General features: G+C 46.0%; 1 protein-coding gene across 3 annotated transcripts in view; it reads left to right on the top strand.

Moving 5' to 3' along the window:
• Positions 1–21,311, top strand: part of LOC138487944 (calcium/calmodulin-dependent protein kinase kinase 1-like) — a 1,547,719-nt gene that overhangs the window by 1,149,666 nt on the left and 376,742 nt on the right. The gene's annotated exons all lie outside the window — the stretch shown is intronic.

Here is a 21,311-nt window from a genome sequence, read left to right on the forward strand (position 1 = left end):
CTTACTACGAGGTCCCTTTGCGGGACCCGACCTTAACAGCTGGTGTAGACCAGCCGTTAAAGTTGGGACCCACAAAGGGGCCTTGGTGCTAATTACGGTACTGCAATTTTTGTCGGACCGGCATTTTCCTACGACTCTGGGTCTAGGTAAGCCATCAGCAGATGGATTGCCTGCAAACTTTTTGAAATTGGTAGCCTTTGGGGTATTTGGACCACCGAGCACTCTGTATACGGTGTGGTGTTCCTCCAGAGCCGTTTCCTTGCTTGTGTGGTCTTGTTCCCTCCTCCCACCCGCCCCTCTCCTGTGATTGGCTGATTACACAGCCTGTGTTGTGCGAGGCTATAGGCCACAGCACGCTGGTCAGACCAGCATTTTCCTGCGACTCTGGGTCGAGGTAAGCCATCAACAGATAGATTGCCTGCAAACCTTTTGGAATTGGTAGCCTTTGGTGTATTTGGACCACTGAATACTATGTATACAGTGTGGTGTTCCTCCAGAGCCGTTCCTTGTGGGTGCGGGCTTGATCCCTCCTCCCTCCCACCCCCCTCCTGTGATTGGCTAATCAGTACTCTTAACACACCCACCCAGGGCAGCCCAATGCCTGTGCAGCCCCTCCTGCTAAGGGCCCCTAGGCAAAGGGCGGCTCCTACAGTAGCGGCTCCTGATAGTGTCTGTAAGTGTCAGCAGGGGAAGCAGCCACCCACATAAACTGAGCCTAACCACCAACCACCCCCTAACTCCTTTCAGCAACACATACAACCAAAGGGGTACCTTGGCCCAGCCCACCCAGCCTGCTCAACGCTCTGACCCCAGAGTAGGACCAGCAGCACCCCCTCCTAAACCCCAGCCACAGTTTCAGACCCCACCCCTGCCCCACAACAACAGCTAACCACGAGGTGGCTGCGAAGGCATAACCCAGCCACAACCCAGCATTACCAGGAGGGTGCAGCAACCAGACATGCCTTCCCGAGAATCAGGCCACCGTCAACCAGCATCAACGGATAAGATAGGCACAACAACAACTTTTCACAGATATCACTACTTGAAATCTAGACCCTCTCCCACTGCACAGGATTTGCAAATCTTGTGTTCCCCATACCTGACTACTACACTGTGACACCCATTGTATTGTGAAACCTAGGCCTCTGTCCCACTATATAGGCCTCTCAATCCCAGGTGTGTTCCCCATTTCTGCCTATAATACTGTGAAACCTACTGTATTGAGTGTTCCTCATATCTGACTATCACACTGTGAATCCCACTGTACTCTGAAACATGGGCCTCTCTCGCACTATAAAGGACTCTCAATTCTAAATGTGTTGCCCTACCTAAAATATTTGCTGAAACCTAGGCCTCTCTCCCACTATACAGTGCTCTCAATCCTAGGTGTTTCCCCATATCCGACTATTATACTGTGAACCCTATTGTAGTGAGTGTTCCCCATATCTGACTATCACACTGTGAAACCAACTGTACTGTGAAACCTAGTCCCTTCTCCCACTATACAGAGCTCTCAATCCTAAATGTATTCCCCACATCTGCCTATTATACTGTGAAACCTACGGTACTCAGTGTTCCCCATATCTTACTATTATACTGTGAACGCCACTGTATTGTAAAACCTAGGCCTCACTCCCACTATACAGAGCTCTCAATCCTAAATGTATTCCCCACATCTGCCTATTATACTGTGAAACCTACGGTACTCAGTGTTCCCCATATCTGACTATTATACTGTGAACGCCACTGTATTGTAAAACCTAGGCCTCACTCCCACTATACAGAGCTCTCAATCCTAAATGTATTCCCCACATCTGCCTATTATACTGTGAAACCTACGGTACTCAGTGTTCCCCATATCTGACTATTATACTGTGAACCCCACTGTATTGTAAAACCTAGGCCTCACTCCCACTATACAGAGCTCTCAATCCTAAATGTATTCCCCACTTCTGCTTATTATACTGTGAAACCTACGGTACTCAGTGTTCCCCATATCTGACTATCACACTGTGAATCCCACTGTACTGTGAAACCTAGGCCTCTCTCGCACTTTACAGGACTCTCAATTCTAAGTGTGTTGCCCTACCTAAAATATTTGCTGAAAACTAGGCCTCTCTCCCACTATACATGATTCTCAATTCTAGGTGTGTTCCCCATAACCACCTATTATACTGTGAAACCCACTGTATTGTGAAACCTAGTCCTCTCTCCCACGATAAAGGACTCTCAATCCTAGGTGTTTCCCCACATCTGCTTATTATAGTGTGAAACCTACGGTACTGAGTGTTCCCCATATCTGACTATTATACTGTGAAATCCACTGTATTGTGAAACCTAGGCCTCTCTCCCACTATAGAGGGCTCTCAATCCTAGGTTTATTCCCCATATATGCCAACTAATTTATAAAACATACGGTAGTGAGAAACGTAGGCCTCTGACACACCAAACAGTAGCTTCATTTTCAGGGAAACGTAGCCTCATCTGCATAACTCTGCCAATTAACAGCCATAGACCAGACAGGCACCATGCCACACACCAGCCAAAGCAGAGCAGCACGCTGGCACGCCAGCAGGCCCAATGAGATCCTCTGCAGTCATTCCCTACCACCACCAACACACAGCCCACCCCCCACCACTGCACACCTTCAATGTGCAACCCTCACATCACACCTATCCCATCCCTCCCCAGACCAGCCCACCAGACTCTGTCCCACGATCCCCCACTCGTAGTTCCTGCTCTGTGCAATTAAGAATGGCAAGATGGAGAGAGGGAGCAGTGAACCTTGCCCCCGGAACATAACAAACAACGCAGCGAGACACATAATATACCCATCAAGCACCACCATTGCCACCAACCATCCATCAACACCCTCTACTCACACTGTCTCCTATCAACTACACAGCACCTCTAACTCCCACTTCCCCGGCCTTAGCGCAGCAAGAGCAGCTCTGGTAAAATCCTCAAGCTCCAAAGCCCCTCCCACACTCACCCACACACCTAGGACTATGCCAAAGTGAAGGAAAGGCCGAGACCAGAAGACACCTTATGCCTCTCCTAGCATCACCCATCCTCCAACACAGTACGCAACCACTGCCACCAAAGTATAGGAGCGAACACTCTCCACCCGCACCTAACCTGGTCCTAGCCCTATTCCCCGCCCCTCTACTCCCTTTTCCACTCCCCTACTCCAGTTGTGCCTTCCTCTTCACACTCCGCCTCCTCCTGCTGTGCCACACCCACCATGCTGCCCGGCCCCAAAACCGCCGCCCGCTATCCCCTACATCCCCACCCATCCAACGCTAACAAGAACATCCCACCAAATATCCTGCACCCTCATCAACGCCAGGTCAGTCTCCAAAAACAAATTACACAACCATGACCTCATCACAGATGAAAACCCAGACATCCTTTTCATTACCGAGACCTGGTTTTCCGACAACTTCGAACCCATCGCGCACAAGACCTTCCCACCTGGATACAACCTCACTGTCCGGTACAGATCGCGAAGGGGACGGGGGCTCACAATATTACACAAACACCAATACAAGCTAATAATCAAGGACACCTCCACCACCACCCCAGACTACGAATCTCTCTTGGTTTGGTAAAACTCCAACTCACGCCCTCCACCTCACACAGTTTCCTACTCATCTAGCGACTCCCCAGCTGCAACAGAAACTTTGCAGACACTCTTGGTGAAACGATAGCCACCAACCTAATCCTACACCCATCTCTTACCATCTTAGGGAATTTCAACATATGGTCCGACTACCCGTCAAACCCCATGACCAGATCGTTCACAGACAACCTAGAATCCTTCAACCTGAAATATTACATCTCGACATCAACCCACACAAGAGGCCACATCCTCAACGCAATTTTCAGCACCACAAATATATCTAGCCAGCCCCCCGCCCCTATCATGGACTGATCACTCAGCAATGTACTTCATCATACCTGTGAGTACAGCGGATAACGTTCTAGGCCACACATGACCACCGCCAACCACCGCCCCTACTTTTTCAGTACGGAACAAAGTTGTAATCACCCCAGATCTAGAACACTCACTGCTCATCTCCCTCCATAGAATTTGCCTCCAGGAAGTACCCTCAGATATTGGACCCTTCGACCTGTGGCTCACAAAGCCCCTCACACCCATCACCCCAACAAAACGGACCCCACGGAGACCAGGACCAACCCCTAGGTGGTTCACTGCCACCCTCATATCACTCGAAACTCTCAAGCACCGTCTGGAATGGACATGGAGAGCTGACCCTTCAGCCCAGAAAAAAAACGCCCTAGCAAGGGCAACCAGAACATACAGACGGGAAATCAAAAAAAGCAAGAAAACATTCCATGGGAACCAAATCCTAAACACTCGAAACCCATGCAACAAACTAAATCGAATCATAGCCAAATTCAAATCCCCTGCTTGTTCGAGCCTGCCCCCACCAAGCTCCCAAGCCCTTTGTGATGCCCTATCACTCCACTTCCACAATGCCGCCAATGAAAGATGCTCTGCTATCATCTCTAAATTAAAACATATGCCCCTGCCACCATTCAGCCACCCTCAGACCAACCTCCACCCCCCACTACATGTCCTCGACTTTCTCTCCCATCACAGAATTCCTCTTGCTCGTAGCAGTCAGCTGCCCGTCAGGCTCCCCTGAGGACCCCTGCCCACCCTCACTCCTCAAAAACACCCTGGCCTCTGCCTGTGCAGGTAGTGTTGCTCGCACAATCCTTAACCACTCACTCACATCTAGATCTTTCCTGAATGCCCTTAAAACATCCTATATCAATCCGATCCTCAAAAAACAGACACTTGACCCACTCCTTCCCCAGAACTACCGGCCTAACTCCAACACACATTTCATCGGCAAACTCATGGACCGACCGGCTTACAAACAGCTTGGTCAATTAGACGAAGCCAGCAACCTTCTAGGCTTCAGACCACTAAGGGGAACAGAATCTTCCCTAGTCTCCCTCTGGGATGACCTAAAAAGAATAGCTGATGCGGAAGGCTGGCGGTTCTCATCCTGCTGGACCACTCTGCAGCCTTTGAGACCATTGATCACACCATCTTACTTGACAGGCTACAATTACTACTAATCAGAAATACGGCCCTCTCATGGATATCCTCCTTTATCTCAAATTGATCACAAATCGTGCTCCTCTACCAGTTCACATCCACAACACGACCAGTTAGTAAAGGTGTGCCACAAGGAACATCCGTATCACCCCTAATCTTCAACTTCTACCTAAAACTCCTTCCGGCGATCATCCGCTCGTACAATCTTACCTGCTACAACTATGTATACGACACCCAGATCATCCTCAAAATCCCAAAAACTCAAGACTCCGGCAGTCCAGACCTGTCCTCATGCCTCTCGGATATTGACCACTGGATGACGACCAAGCACCTCATCCTCAACGGTGGGAAAACTGAAATCCTAGTTTGCCAGAAAACAGCCCTCCTCTCCCAACCAATCCCGTGGCCCAACCCACTAGGACAAGCACTGGCAGTCCTTAACGTGGTAAAAAATCTTGGGTGCATGTTGAACTCAGACTTATCCCTCACCCAATACAAAACTATTGTATCCAAAACTGGCTTCTTCCACCTACAGATTCTCAGGCGTATCGTCCCTTACATCACATATCCCCACCATTTCTCAGCCATCAACACCATCATCCTGTCCCACCTGGACTATGCAAACACCCTTTACCTAGGAGCCCCAGCATCTCTACCAAGGAAACTCTGAAGAATCCAAAACACGGCAGCACGCCTGCTCCTTAAACTTTCTGCCAGAGAACACATCAGCCCTCCCCTAAGAGTGCTCCATTGGCTCCCGATTGCTTGACACACTACCTTTAAAGCCATGTACCCATCGCGCATTCCACAACACCGGACCGGAATTCATCCAAGACAAAATCGTTCCCTATCGACCCTCTAGGAATCTCAAATCCCGCACAGCATTTCGCCTAGTGATCCCATCACACAACTCCTCCAGACTGGGTGGTTCCTCCTTCTCCGTCCAAGCGCCAATCATCTGGAACTGTAAGTCTAGAAACGACCCTAAACCAAGTAGAGAAGGTATATTATGTTGGCCATAAACCAGTCACATCATGTGCGATCACAGAATCGCCTATAGAACCACAGGGCATCCATCCTGTGTTACATCGCCATTTTGTGCTGATCTCTCTTTGCTCTTTTGCTCTTCTGCTAAATGCTTTGCTAAAACATATTATATTCTGAAAAGCTCATACGCGGTACAAGGCCACAGCCTGCATGTTGAAAGATCAGCCGAGACAGGAATGCCAAACAGAACAGAAATACATTGTTTTACTCCCTCATGAAATCTTTGAGAGCAAGCAGAAACGGCATTTTATCAGCGGCCCAGGTGCCTGTCTGTCTCACTAAAGCTGTAGAAATAGGCAGTTAAAACATGAATTATACTTTTCTAGTGGTCCTCCTTCATGGATATGCTTCAGAACGGGCTGACCCTAAGTTCACGAATAGAAACTAGTAGTGAAGGTGCTTTGGAATGTGTCTCTCCCATGAACACGATATCCTCACTGAACAAGTGCTTTATGTTTTTTATAACAAAGAACTATATCTGCAACTGTTGCTGAATATAATAGATTAAGAAACTTTTCATAATGTGTCATATGTGTCATAATTGTCAATCACCAAACCCTAGCTGAAGAAGATATATTATGGGCAGTTCTGATGTGCCTTGAAGGCTAATATTTTGTATATATGTAACTGTTTGTATGATGTTCGCTCTCTTGTGTCTCACGAGGTCTGGGTGACACACGTTGCGAGACGTTAGGCCCAGTCGGCCGACTGAGCATATTATTTGCAATAAACCCTAGTACTTGGAAATCGAACTTTGTGTCTGTCGTATCGCTAGTATATGGTGATTGTGCCTTGGTTTCCATATGCGAAGGGTCTTCAGGGCCTAGCAAAGAATGGCGTCCGAATAGGGACCCTTCCCCTTTTGCTCCATCGTATACATTAAGATTGAAGAAGGCGAAAACGAATCGAGGACGAGACGGTCAAGCCGTGATCAAAAGGTGTTCGGGACGCCCCTGTAGAAGTGGTCAGAGACTCCTTTGCAGATCTGTACACAGCCGATCCCTGATCGACGAGTGTCCAGAGGGCATCAAGGCGAGGGTCCTGAAACGAGGCAGATTGAGCCAGATACGCAGTCACGACGATTCTTGGTTGCGTCTGTATAGGGACGAATTGCATCTTGAGTGACAAACTGATTGATCAGGTGAGTCGTGCCCCGATTCTTAATCGGCCTGATATTGATTATTGCTCTTGCAAGATCAAACGCCTAGGGTAAGATACGAGTAAAAGATCAATTATGCCTGGGAAATTGTCTTCTTGTCTAGTGGGATTTTTCCATTGTGGTAGACAATCTTTGGAAACTGGCCAGGTTGCGCCACCCGTAGGGTCACCAGCGTTTGAAATGTATTTGAAGTATGGAATAGGGTCCATAATGTTTAACGCGATTTGGCATAGGAAGACCAGACATGTAGCAGACTTGCAGTGGCCTCACGATGGGACTTTTGAGTTGGCAGGTATAGAACACTTGGAACCAGTATTGCTATGCAAAAAAGCACGCCCAGCGGCATTCGATGTCGTGAGAGATTGGAGGAAGGAAGCTAACCTCTGTCTAAGAAGTAGGGAGAAACATGCACAAAGACACATATCAAACACACAGAAAGCACTAGAACTTGATGAGCTTAAAATAACGGAGGATCTAAGGAGAATGGACAGGGCCTTTCAAATAGGTGTACAAAAAATATATCCACAACAAGATTTGCATACATCAGATGAGCTAATAAACAAAAATGTTAAATGAACGAAGAAATTAATATCCTCAAGGTAGTGCTGATGCTATTGCACCTCTACCCATTGCTCCTCCACTTCAGTTGCCACCCCCACTCCTGTTGTTCCGTCTGCACCAGCTCCCCCTGTGCACATGACACAATTTCCTCCACTGCCGACAGAGCGTGAGTTAGCAGCCGCCACAGGAGACAGTTCTAGGGAGGTGGGTCCTGCGCTGAAAGGAAGCACCAGAGTGACTTGTAGTATGATTAGCAAAGAGAGGAAAGAGCAGCTGAAAGAATGGGCCGAAACGTACATTGAAGGCAATGATGAGGGATCTGTGCAGAGTTCCATGTGTGCTGGTATCACAATTTTTGTCCAAACCATTACCGACTGAATTGAGTAAGGTACCAACATGTATATGGGCAATGAATGATAACGATGTGGGCTGCTTAAAGATGGAGCCAGTGAAAATTGTGTTGAAAGAAGGAATTACATTACCACGCATTCCACAAATATAAGATCTCGGTGGAAGGGGAGAGAGCATTGAAGTGCATTGTCTCTGATTTGATTAAACGTAACGTAATTGAAGAGATTTCAGGTAGTACATGCAATAGTCCAATTCTTCCAGTTTATAAGAAAGGAGGTAACAAGATAACTTATCCTTTCATAATTATCTGTGCGGATTGAATAAAGTAGTTGATATTCAATTTCCATTAGTCCCAGACGTGATGACGATTTTAACTATGATTCCACCATCTGCATCATATTTGGTGGCATTGACAAAGAAGGATGTTGCTTTGCCTTTGACATGGAGCATGGAATGTTAAGAAGCATTTCATCTGCTCAAAGTGGCGTTGTGTTCAGCTCCAGTTTTGGGCACACCAAATTATGAAAAGAATTTTAAGTTATTTGTGCATGAGAACAATGGTTGTGCTTTGGCTGTCTTGACACAGGAACAAGGAGGGAGAAATAGGCCATGCAGTTATTTTTCTTCCACGCTGGATCCTGTTGCATGCGCTTTGCCATGCTGTTTGTGAGCTGTTGCTGTGGCTGCCGCGTCAGTAAAACAAACCGAGGGGATGGTCGTGGGTCACGCCTTCACCATAATGATGCCTCACGCAGTAGACGTTCTTTTAAATAGAACGCCGACGCAGCACCTTACATCAACCAGGCTGACGAAGTATGAAATAGTTCTATTTGCACCGCATATCCAAATTATGAGGTGTTGCACTTTGATTCCGGCTGAGTTAATGCCCCCTCAAAATGAAAGAACGGGTGAAAAAGACTTCCCCCCCATGATTGTTTAATGGTTACTGAGCAAGAAACGAAAGGGAGAATCGATCTAATAGACACACCACAAAAAGAGCCAGGCGGAGAACTATTTTGTGACGGCTCTTGTTTCAAATTACCCGATGGTACATCAACCGCTGCATATGGCATCACGACACTAAAGAGTATTATGGAAAGCAAAAGAATCCCATACAATTCAGCACAGGCTGCAGAGATAATAGCGTTAACCAGAGCATGTGAAATTTCTGAAGATTTAAATGTGAACATATATACTGACAGTCAGTACGCATTTGGAGTGGTACACAATTTTGGTCAATTATGGGCTGAGAGGGGTTTCCTGACATTACATGGAACAAAGATCCAACATGGCACTTTAATAGTAAGATTGTTGTCTGCTCTTGCACTTCCTAAATGATTAGCAATAATGAAATGCGAAGTGCATAAAAAAATAGCTAGTGATGTTGGGAAACGCATTTGCAGACAAAATTGCGAAATAAAATGCTACTGATTTACATACAACAATGTGTATTGAAAGGTCGGAAGAGGTACCCTGCATGGTAGAGAATGGAATTGCCACAGTTAAAGAAATGCAAACAGAAGCAACTGCAGATGAGATAACAAGTTGGTCTGAAGGTACAGCAGAATTAGACATAGAGGGTTGCTGGGTAGACAAAACGAGTAGAAAATGGATGTTGCCCAAAGCCTATGTAACAGCGATGGTCATTATGGCCCACAGCCCCACACACATATGTGCTAAGGAAATGGTTCAGCATCTAGACACAGTATGGCAGAATCCGCACATTAGAAAAACTGCTGACAGATTGGTCCAAAACTGCATGACATGTTTACAACATAACATTGGAAAAGGAACCCCGACTCCAGTAGGTAGTTTTGGCCCAACCCTCTATGCCATTTGAAGTGACCCATTTTGATTTCATAGAAAGGTGTCAGAATCTCAAGTACGTCCTTGTGGTGGTCTGTGAATTCAGTAAAGGGGTGGAGGCCTATCTGCTCAAAACTGTACAGCAAGGAGCACAGCAAAAGTGATGCTAAAAGAGTACTTTTCCCGATTTGGCCTGCCACGTGTAATATGGTCAGATAACGGCCCACATTTTGTTGCAGCCATGATACTACAGATTTGTGCAGGCCTTAAGATTGACACAAGATTCCTCTCGGCTAGACACCCGATGAGTGCCGGTCTTGTGGAACGCCAGAACGGTATTTTGAAGAATATAATTAGCAAACTATGCTCAGGGAGTCAGTTGAAGTGGCCTGATGCGTTGCTATTAGCTATGCTGTGTATGAGAATGTCTGTGCAGGCAAGGACTGGACTCTCCCCATATGAAATGGTAATGGGGAGACCTGCGAATGTTTGGAGCGCCCTTTGTTCAGCACTTATTGTAAACTGTTAACTACATGGAATTTTCTGTGGGAAAAATATGTTAATCATTATGACGCTACTTTGCATCTTGGGTACGCTGGTCCCGATCTTTTGGTATTTGGAAACTGTGCATGCTTTAAGCCTGTTTTTCCCTGCCACGAATGCTCCAGCCACAGACAGTCCGGTACATGTGCTCTCTTACACCCTTCCTCCTTCAGAGGTGAGACACAGAAGAGGGTATGATAATAACACATTGCTTTTAATTATGAATATGACTCACACTATCCTGAATAGGACGAATTGTTGGGTCTGCTCCCATTTACCCCAGCATGGGGGAAAAGGAATGGGTTGGTACATACAGCCAATACCGCTTAATACGGAATGTTATGCATCATTGAGTGCACTATTTAATGGGAAATGGAACAAGAGTGATACGGGTCAATTGGATGGAACAGACATGGATGAGTTCGAAAAAGTGGTGATGGAACCGGTGGGTTGTTCCATATTTAACAGGGCAAGAGTAATAAAAACGAATGTAAAGCCAGTAAATAGACTGTTTGTGCCTTATAAATCATCAGTAATCACTTTCCACATGAATCAAGTAGGAAATAAGGACGTTGTGCCCCCCTCCTATACTATCAATTACAGTCCACGTACTGTCCCATTTTGCTTACGAAAAAAAAATGGTAAGTCTAGAAATGACCCTAAACCAAGTAGAGAAGGTATATTATGTTGCCCATAAACCAATCGCATCATGTGCGATCACAGAATCGCCTATAGAACCACAGGGCATCTATCTTGTGTAACATCTGCCATTTTGTGCTGATCACTCTTTGCTCTTTTGCTCTTCTGTTAAATGCTTTGCTAAAACATATTATATTCTGAAAAGCTCATACGCGGTACAAGGCCACAGCCTGCATGTTGAAACGTCAGCTGAGACAGGAATGCCAAGCAGTACAGAAATACATTGTTTTCCTCCCTCATGAAATCCTTGAGCAAGCAGAAATGGCATTTTATCAGCGGCCCAGGTGCTGGCCTGTCTCACTTAAGCTGTAGAAATAGGCAGTTAAAACATGAATTATACTTTTATACCCTCCTTCACGGATCTTCCTCAGAACGGGCTGACCCTGAGTTCACGAATAGAAACTAGTAGATAAGGTGCTTTGGAATGTGTCCCTCCCGCGAACACGATATCCTCACTGAATGACTGCTTTATGTTCTTTATAACAAAGAACTATATCTGCAACTGTTGCTGAATATAATAGATTAAGAAACTTTTCATAATGTGTCATATGTGTCATAATTGTCCATCACCGAACCCTAGCTGAAGAAGATATATTATGGGTGGTTCTGATGTGCCTTGAAGGCTAATATTTTGTATATATATGTAACTGTTTGTATGATGTTCGCTCTCTTGCGTCTCACGAGGTCTGGGTGACACACGTTGCGAGACGTTAGGCCCAGTCGGCCGACTGAGCATATTATTTGCAATAAACCCTAGTACTTGGAAATCGAACCTCGTGTCTGTCGTATCGCTAGTATATGGTGATTGTGCCTTGTTTCCATATGCGAAGGGTCTTCAGGGCCTAGCAGAACTCCCCACCACTACACATTCGCAACATTGAAAACCACCTAAAATTCAGAAAGGCCCTAAAATCTTGGCTTTTCCCAATATTCCCCTGAACTCATGTACCTTGAGACTACACTGCTGAAACCAACATCCCTTGCAACAATTACAACACAGTGGCCGTCAGCTTTCGCAGCGGCTCACCTGACACATGTCACCCCATGCACAACAACATTCCCACCTGACAAAGACACCAGTGAAGTCTGCAGTTTTTGCTGTGGCACAACGCAACAAAGTCAGTCGCGCTCACCTGTTAGACCCTTGCTCAAGAGAGACCACAAATAATAAGACAAATATACCAGGGAAGCCTGCAGCGCTTGCTGCGGCACACCGCAATAAACTCATCCACGCTTAGCGCATGCGCAGACCCTCGCACTAGAGAGACCATGAATGAGACCACGCAGTTCGCAATTGGGCAGAGATCGCTTCAGCCGAACAACTCTGAAAACTACGTTACGTATAACCTTGCAGACTACGGTACGTATACCTTACACCACATCTGTGGACACAGGCCGCAGACACGGGCAAGCATCCATGCACCGTAAAATGCAACTACGGCTATGCTTTCCGGTCTAGCAGCACATATAGCCTTAACACTGAAACACTTGATATGCCTCAACACATATGCCCCTAGCATACGGTGAATGCCTACGAAAAGAAATTCGGTATAGCCGGCGACACATCCACTCTCTCAACAATAGCACTGTATCACAACCCCCAACAGCGCCCACCCACGTGCCTGGCCTCTTTCTGGACTGCTTAAGTCTAGCCAGCCACCCAAGTCCTAGACTGGCAAAAATGCATACATGCATCTCCTAACCCAAACCTCCTAGAACACTCCAGCACACCTAAAACGGTCACCAAGGGCGTTCCAACCGAAAAAAGCACATTGAGGCCACACAAGTGGGGAAAGAGAGGTACATAAATAACCAAATACAAAACAATACAATACTAAGGAGCTCATTTTATTAAAAAAACATAATTGTCCGGAGTTGACTGCTTACGTTTGCACTTACGTGCAAATAGGTTGCCTCCAGGTGATTTTTATCATTTGCACTGCAGTGTGCAAATGAGAAGTGTAGAGAGACGGCGGTAGCCTCTTTGAACTACTCTGTTGCCACTCCATAATGCAAATAGAGTAAACGCTGCCTGCCATGTACGCATGGCAGGTGGCGTTTAAACTCATTTTCTATGGAAACCCTCTTCTTTTTGCTGGTGAAAAAAGCAGGCATATTCATTGGGAAATCCTTGATTTCATGCCAGCATGAAAATATCGTGCTGGCGTGAAAACAAGTTGTTTTTGAAGGCGAAGGGTATATGCAAGTCGAAAACGTAACTTCCGTTATGCTCTGTCATCCACCTTAAAAAAACAATGAAAATCCCTGGAGCGTGAATGGAGGCGTTAAGACAGGAGTAGGAGGTCACGCCTGTCTTTAGCCCCTCCACTTCCCCTCTGGGAATTATGAAAATGAGCTCCTGTTTGTGGGGGTAAGAGAAACATAGTCCCCTGCTTTCAGTTACCAAGAGATTTACATGCACCCCACTGATGGTGGCCAGCAGGCAGAACCACGTGTCCTGGGGTGCTGGTGCTACTGTTGTTCAGAGGGCAATTGCCTAGCATTTTGATGCTGGGCTGTCCTTGTGGGAGGGACCAGACTCATTTGCAAAATAATATTTCTTCTCTATGAAAGGCACTAAAGGCTAAAATGTGATTGAAACTCTCCCAAGTGGCCATCCAGCAAGCTATTACAACCTTGGTTCATTCTTGGGTTCAGCGTTTCTCACATTTGGTGTTTTTGGAAAAGGTATTCATTTTCCAGCAGACGTCTCAGTTCATAATGTAAACATTACGACAGCATTTTCCAGTTCCAGTTTCCTGCCACAGAATCGAAGGAGACCTGTGAGGGCTTCAGCCCTGAACTGCAGGGAACTTCACATATCATATCCCTGCATTCATCCCCCGAGTGATGTCACTCCGAGGCCCGCTCAGAAGGCGGACTGATGCCTGTTTCGCTGCTTTGTGAACCTGCAGTGTCTGTATTGATTTTACATCATACACACAGATCCACGTGCTGTTTATTGGCTCTTTCATTTCTGCTGACCTTCTGAGATGGTTTTATTCTGTAGCCACTTCCTTACATGGCTGTTCTTCATCATTCCTTGTTTCCGTTCGCTCCTTTTCCGTTGCTTCACTCTTTTAATGAAATGTCTGATTTATTTTCTTCTTTATCTTTTCTTTCTTTGCTGTTTAGCCAGAGAGCTATTTTGTCACTGTACTTTATTTCGTGCAACATTTCATAATGATAATTAGGGTGTCCAGACATTTGGTCGACTGAAAACTGGTCGAATGACATTTGGCAGACGCAATTTGGTCGAAAACCAAATGGTCGAATTTTTTTTTTTAATGTTATATTTATTTTTCGGGTTTTCGTTTTTAAAAAAAAGGGGTTTTTAGAAATAAAAGGGGGTTAGGGGGGACCCCCCCCAAAAAAAGGGGTGAAAATAAAAAAAGAAAAAATTCAACCATTTGGTTTTCGACCAAATTGGTTCGACCATTTGTCCGGTCGACCAATTTTTTCCGACCAAATGTCTGGTAACCCATAATTATGTGTTATTTATATAGCGCTTTCGCCAAAGCGCTACACAGAGAACATATTTACGTACAATATCAACCAACCGAAGTTGATACTCATTTATCGACCGTGGAAGGATGAAAGGCTGAGTTGGCCTCAGCGAGATTCCAATCTGTGGCCTGCAGATCACACACACATTGATCCCTCATGCTTTTTGGTTCCTCCACTTTTACAAGCAATACCAGTCCTCACAATCAGGGACATCTATTCACCAAAATGCCAGGGGTGGCAGAAGTGACATCACACACCTGATGATATCACAGGAAGTGTTGGCACGTGACCTTTGACTCGGCTGTCATCAGTTACTCTTTTAGGTGACATCACCGCAAGTGGTTTGCAGCGTTTAAAAAAGTACACAAATGTACAATTTTAAAAATACCAAATAGGTACTAAAGCAGACAAGAAAATTTTAGATACCAACCACATTTTAACAAAGGTGCTGCCTTCATATGCCTTGGGTGGGGTCATGCTATGATAGGGTTAGACCCAAAAGAATCAACATAGGCCGAGGCACTGCCATTGATATGCCATTTCAGCATCGTATGACCAGTTACTTCCATATTATGCCAATTATGTCTGTATGTCCGGTATTGTCATTATATGATAATAAGAAGAGCCCCTACATTGTCAGTTGCTGCGATATTACAGTATCCAAAAATCTAATATTTGCTAGTCACCAACAGTGCATTTGAGCATTAATGCTTTGATTCATGATAATGATTTATTTACATAGCGCTTTCACCAAAGTGCTATACATAGCACATATTTACATACCATTTTCATCCCAACCGAAGTTGGTACTCATTTATCAACCTTTGAAGAATGAAAGGCTTTGTTGGTCTTGCCGGGATTCTAACCTGCAACCTGCAGATCACACATAGATCGCGGCATAGAGTGCTCAAACCACTGAGCTATCTTACTGCTTTGCTATTAAAAATGCAATGCCAAGATAAGAGAATATGTCAAAATTGGCTGCACAATGTATGCCAGACATGTAATAACACTTATCACGTTTGATGTAACCTTGATGATGCACAGTAAAACATGCCATGCCACAGTAAGACATGGCTAGATTAGCTGCACCAAAATGCTACTCTAGCCACATAATGACACTTATGACACTTACTTCATTATGTATGCCCAGAAAATATGCCACGACACAGTAAGAAATGGCTAGACCGGTAATAACACTTATCATGTTTACTTTATTATAGATGCCAAATAAAAATGTCATGCCACAGTAAGAAATAACTAGACTGATTGTATTAGAATGTGACTAATGCATATCATGCCTGCGTTTCATTGATGACCATTATGTATTAGTGCACCCCTCTCCTGCCCCACCCTTCCCACATATCCCCTTCGCCTGCCTCTTTCCTCCTCCAATGCCCAAAATCAGCTCCCCGGACCAGCATTACCTCCACATCGCTCTTCCTCATTTCAGTACTCATGTATGAGGCAAGGTGCTTCATAGGCAAGTACTGGTATGAGGAAGAGTGGGACGAGAAGTAAACCAGGCATTTAACACAAGCACACACGTTCACTTGCTCATTTGCACATGCACCCATTCACCATTCACTCACACACGCACCCCCGGCCACCCATACATCATGCGCTCATTCACACACATTATATGACATATACGCACATGTACCATACTTAATATATATATAAACACACAGACTTTTACACTAAAAGAATTACATTTCCTTACCTTCTTGAATCCGTTGCTCTTCCTCTGCAGGCAAGCCTCTGGCTACCATTGTACAGCACACACTCAAGGAACCAGCTCTGGTTCCTGTCATATGCAGCAGAGGAGCCAGAGGGCTCCACGTCCTGTGCGGCAGGAGGGAGGGCAGGGGCCTCGGATTTCAAAATGAAATAACTTCTTTCTCGCAGAGTAGAGAATACCCTCATCTAAAAAATCAGCCATGGGCGACCTCAGGTCCTCTTTCTCCAGGCCCACCTTCAGACGAGCCCCCAACCAAGGCTTATACTATTCCTTGCAGACCTCCCCCTCAAACCTAATCCAACGATGGTCCATGAGGGCATCACAAGGCATGGAAAATGGATGCCAGGAGCGCTACACGCCCTAAAGTTATAGATAGTAGCTTTAAGCTAAGTGGTTGAGTGACATCATGGACAACTGGAGCTTTGCCCTCGTTGTATATAAGATGTTATTCGGAACCCCCCGCTGGATTATATCCCCATATTTGATAGTTGTCCAGCTATAATTTGTATATTGTCAGCAAGCAAGATTAATAATGTTACAACTAGTGTCGCAGATCGATGAAAGGCTAATGTTAATATCTTAGCAACACAGACCGCTGAGCTTTATTTTAAAGTGAGTGCACCAGATGTGCCATTGCATTTCACTGGCCTGCATCGGTAAAGTGTTGCAGCCATCTCAGTCTATGCAATGCTATGACTTACAACCCATAGGAACAGATACTAAACAAAACAAATGTCCAAAAGTTGCCAGGATCGGTTGAGTGCCACAATAATCCCTAACAAATGTGGAACGTCCTTTGAGGAATTTTAAAACATCCCTGAAAGTTCAACACTGGCAGAACCGTAATCTCAAGGAATCTGTACCTTGTCGTCACGTGGCCTTGAAGACCCGGTAATCTTAGGGGACACTATACACATGGCCTGTGTATCTAATGGTTAATCGTCCGGGTCTGGAGAAACCCATTATGCTCTCACCCTCTACTACCTTTGCTGTCAGGAGATGAGCTTCTCAATCCTCTCCATTCATAAAAACCAGGGGTCTGAACAGTTTGGCGCTCCAGCTCTTTGGGGTGTCAACTCCCATGACCCCTTACATTGACGATACTGGCTAGGACCTATGGGAGTTGTAGGCCAAAACATCTGGAAAGCCAAAGGTCGCAGACCCTTGATTTAGAATCTATTATAGCATCCACAATTGGTTTTGTAAGTGTTAGTCAGCCTGTGGTTTGTTGGACCTTTTTCCTAATCTCTTTGGCGAAGCAAACACGCGTGCTGCTTGCTCACTGTGCTCGTGAGCTTTACACTTGCTGTCCGGACAGCATGGTGAAATGATTCCGCCTGTGGACTTGCTTAAGCTTGATATTAGAGTCTCGTGTTACTCACGAGGCTCTTGATAATAAGTGGTCAGCAGTGGTCTGTGATTCATGGAGTTTGAGAGGCACGCCCACATCTGGGTTACACTCATAGACCTTCGGCTCGTCATCTGTTTTGTAAAAATGTTATCATGTGTTGGGTTAGTTTGTGATCCACTCTCTCTGGGACAACGTCACACTGGGGTTTTCATAGGAAAGGTCTGTTGGTGATATCTGCACAGCTGCCGCTGGGTCGTCTTCTCGCACTTTCCAAGGGCACTAATACATTTATCAGCTCAAGGGCGGCGGCCTGCTGGAGCAAGCCGCATTACAAAACCTTTTTACCAGTGAGTGGTGCATCTATGGGCTCCTTCTCTGGTGGGTGTATAATATCAGCTCAAGGGCGGCGGCCTGCTGAGGCAAGCCGCTTTACACAACCTTTTTACTAGTGAGTGATGTATCTATTCGCTCCTTCTCTGGTGGGTGTTCCTTGCCATTATATTGAAAATCATAGGGCAGGATTCTGTGATCATATCCAAGTCCTGAGGCTGCCTGAATACATATATGTGGTTCAATGTGGCAGATATTTCCGTGTTAGTGTTGAGCATCGAGTCCAGTGTGCAACATCTGCATAGTGATTCGGGCATGCATCCCTTTTATTGAAGACTTATTTCTCATATATAAAGATCTGTGGCTAATCTTATGTTCCCAAAATGCTCTTTGACTTTATAATTAGACTGGCGTACACTCAGAAGTCTGACACACTGGGCCTCATTACGATACTGGTGGTAGCAGTGCCTGTAAAACCGGCACCGCTGCCACCGGTATCATTTTTTTTCGGCCCCCGCTATTGGGCAATTACCGGATCATTACGGCCTTGCCGGACCCGGTAATTGCCCATTTGCGGGCGGCGGAAAAAAATGCTCCCCATTCCCATTGAGCTATAGGGCTCAATGGGAATGGGGAGGTCGGATGCAGCTGCTCGCGGGTGCTGCTCTGCCTGCCAGGTCAGACCTGGCGGTCAGGAAGGCACCCGCGAGCAGAACTCGTAGTTGCCTGGTCCGGTAACAACGGTACCAGTAGCTTACCAGTACTGTTGTTACCGGACCGGCAAACTTATAATGAGGCCCACTGTCCTTCTTGGTATGATAATGTACCAGGAAATAATGTTTACGGTTATTCTAGGTTTTAATCATTTGCTTATTCAGTAAAACGAGTGCAACCTTCTTATTATGACTAAAATACATAATGGAAATGTACATTGAAACATTTTAAAAACAAGCAAGTTAGCAATGTTAGCACTAAAGAACGTCCGTCTATGTGTTTATTTAGTAGCCGCTTTTGTAAGAGAAATACGGCCGCCCCACGCTCCGCCCAAGAGATCTGCTTCTGTTCCCTCTTATTGGTCATCTGTCAGCAGGGGCTGGGGTGGCGTCATGACTCTCGCCCACATGAAAAGCATGACTCGGCGGCGTGCTCTTTTCCACATGTTGCCCTTAGTATCTTCTTCTAAGGGCCCTTCCATATGGAAGAGTGAGATTTCCTGAAGAACCTCTGCCAGGACTAGAACTACTGTTACTGCCTACTTACCATGTTCCCATCTACATCCCAAATTATTTACTTTGGAAAAATGTAAAATAATGCAGTCTCGGATTGCGCACCCTTGTTATATGTTTCAGGAATTGAATTACATATTCAAACAGGGCCATGAATGTATTTCCCTTCAAGCAGCTCTTTTTTTCTATCCTGCGCCACATTAATCTTACTGGCAGCAAATACCGATTTGCAAACAGATCAATCACTGCGAGCTGTTTTGTGATTTGATGGCTCATTGCTACGAGGCTATCAATAATATAGATCAATGCAGCCATTGAGAGTTAAGGATGGACTTATCACACGGCAACGTTTTCTCTTAACATCATTACTCAATGTTGCTCAAGTCTAAATTATATGCCAACGGATCTGGTCCCTGGAAAATTGTGATTATAATAAAGCAATATGCCCCGAGCGGTGGGGGCATTACCGGCTCAGGTAATGCCCCCGCCGCAATGGCCATATAGCTATTAGTACCCCGGCCCGCAAGAACTCTGTGACCGGGGCACTAAAAGCATTTTTTTTGTCCTGAAAGGCTGCAGCGCTTTGGGAGTAAAAAAAAGAAAATGGCTGCCAAGAAAGGGAACACAGACTCCGTTTTCCTTTTCCATTGCGGCCATCGGGGAGAGGACGCACTGGGAACAGAAGCATTCCCAGCGCGTCCGCTCCCAACAAAAAAAAACTGAAGTGGGGGTTGGGAGGGCCGAAGGGAGGGGAAAGGAAAAAAAACGAAAAATAAAACGTACCTGGGTATGGCCCCACTCTGAGTCTCCACACGGCTGAAAGCTGCCATAGTCTCCCACCGGGAACGACGAAGCAAGAAGGTAAGTGGGGTGGGGAGGGCAGTGAGGAGGGAGGGAAGGGGAAAACAAACAAAAAAAGCTTACTTGAGTCCCCGGCAGGTGGCGAAGGCAGCCTCTCAGCCGTGGGGAGACTCGGAGTGTGAATGGCCCTGCTTCGAGCCTCCTCATTGGCTGAGGGGCTGCCACGCCCCCCGCCGAGGACAAGGCGGCTGGAATCCCACCGAGAATTAACGGGTAATGCGTGTTTCATTCTGCTTGACTCTCGCCGGGTACTAATATTCAGAATTAATTACTGATAGAGCAAGCAGACACCCTCAGTGTTGCTGGGTCTGGAAAAGATCCGGGGCTACGCTAATGTTGGTACTCAGAGCTAGCTCGCCTTTTGTTTGTAGCCCCTGAGCTTCTAACCATGGCTACAACCAAAAGACCCAGGATATAGCCCCCCCCAGCCCTCCCCTAGTGACGCCTCTCCCGTCCAAGCAGAGGATAGTTCATTAAGCAATGCAGCAGTGGTATTTTCCGTTTCATCAATGTTGCAGAGTCGGATATCACTACAGCTGCACAACATCGCACAGGGCAATAGAGAATGTCCGAAACTGATTTGCAGAATATTCCATAAACAGTCTGCTCACTAACTAGGGAAATATTTTGAGCTGGAATGGGTCCCATGCGACGGGTCCTGCATTTGCAAAAGCACATACGTCCACGCAGGTAGAACATTGCCCATGGCACAGGCAATGTAACTTGGCCACCACCCACCAGTGAGGAATTGGCAACATTCTGTGCTCAGACTCAAAGCATTTACCAGGTATAAACCATACCCATGGGTAGTGCCCTGAAAGACCATGTTTATCCAGCCCAATGGCATGTCCATCTCCTGTGATTGGCTGTACGATGGATGCCTTCCTATTGGCCCGCTTCATATTTCCTGCTCGTCCTCCGAGGGAAGTAAAAGTAATGTCTGCCAGGGTGGCCGGTGAAAAGCATTTAGGCACGAATTCATAAAGACCCACAAAAATATCTGCGACTCAGGGGACCTTCAAAGCTGTACCCAC

This window comes from Ambystoma mexicanum, chromosome 9 (assembly GCF_040938575.1).
Source record: "Ambystoma mexicanum isolate Mex_15411 chromosome 9, UKY_AmexF1_1, whole genome shotgun sequence".
Taxonomy (NCBI): Eukaryota; Metazoa; Chordata; class Amphibia; order Caudata; family Ambystomatidae; genus Ambystoma; species Ambystoma mexicanum.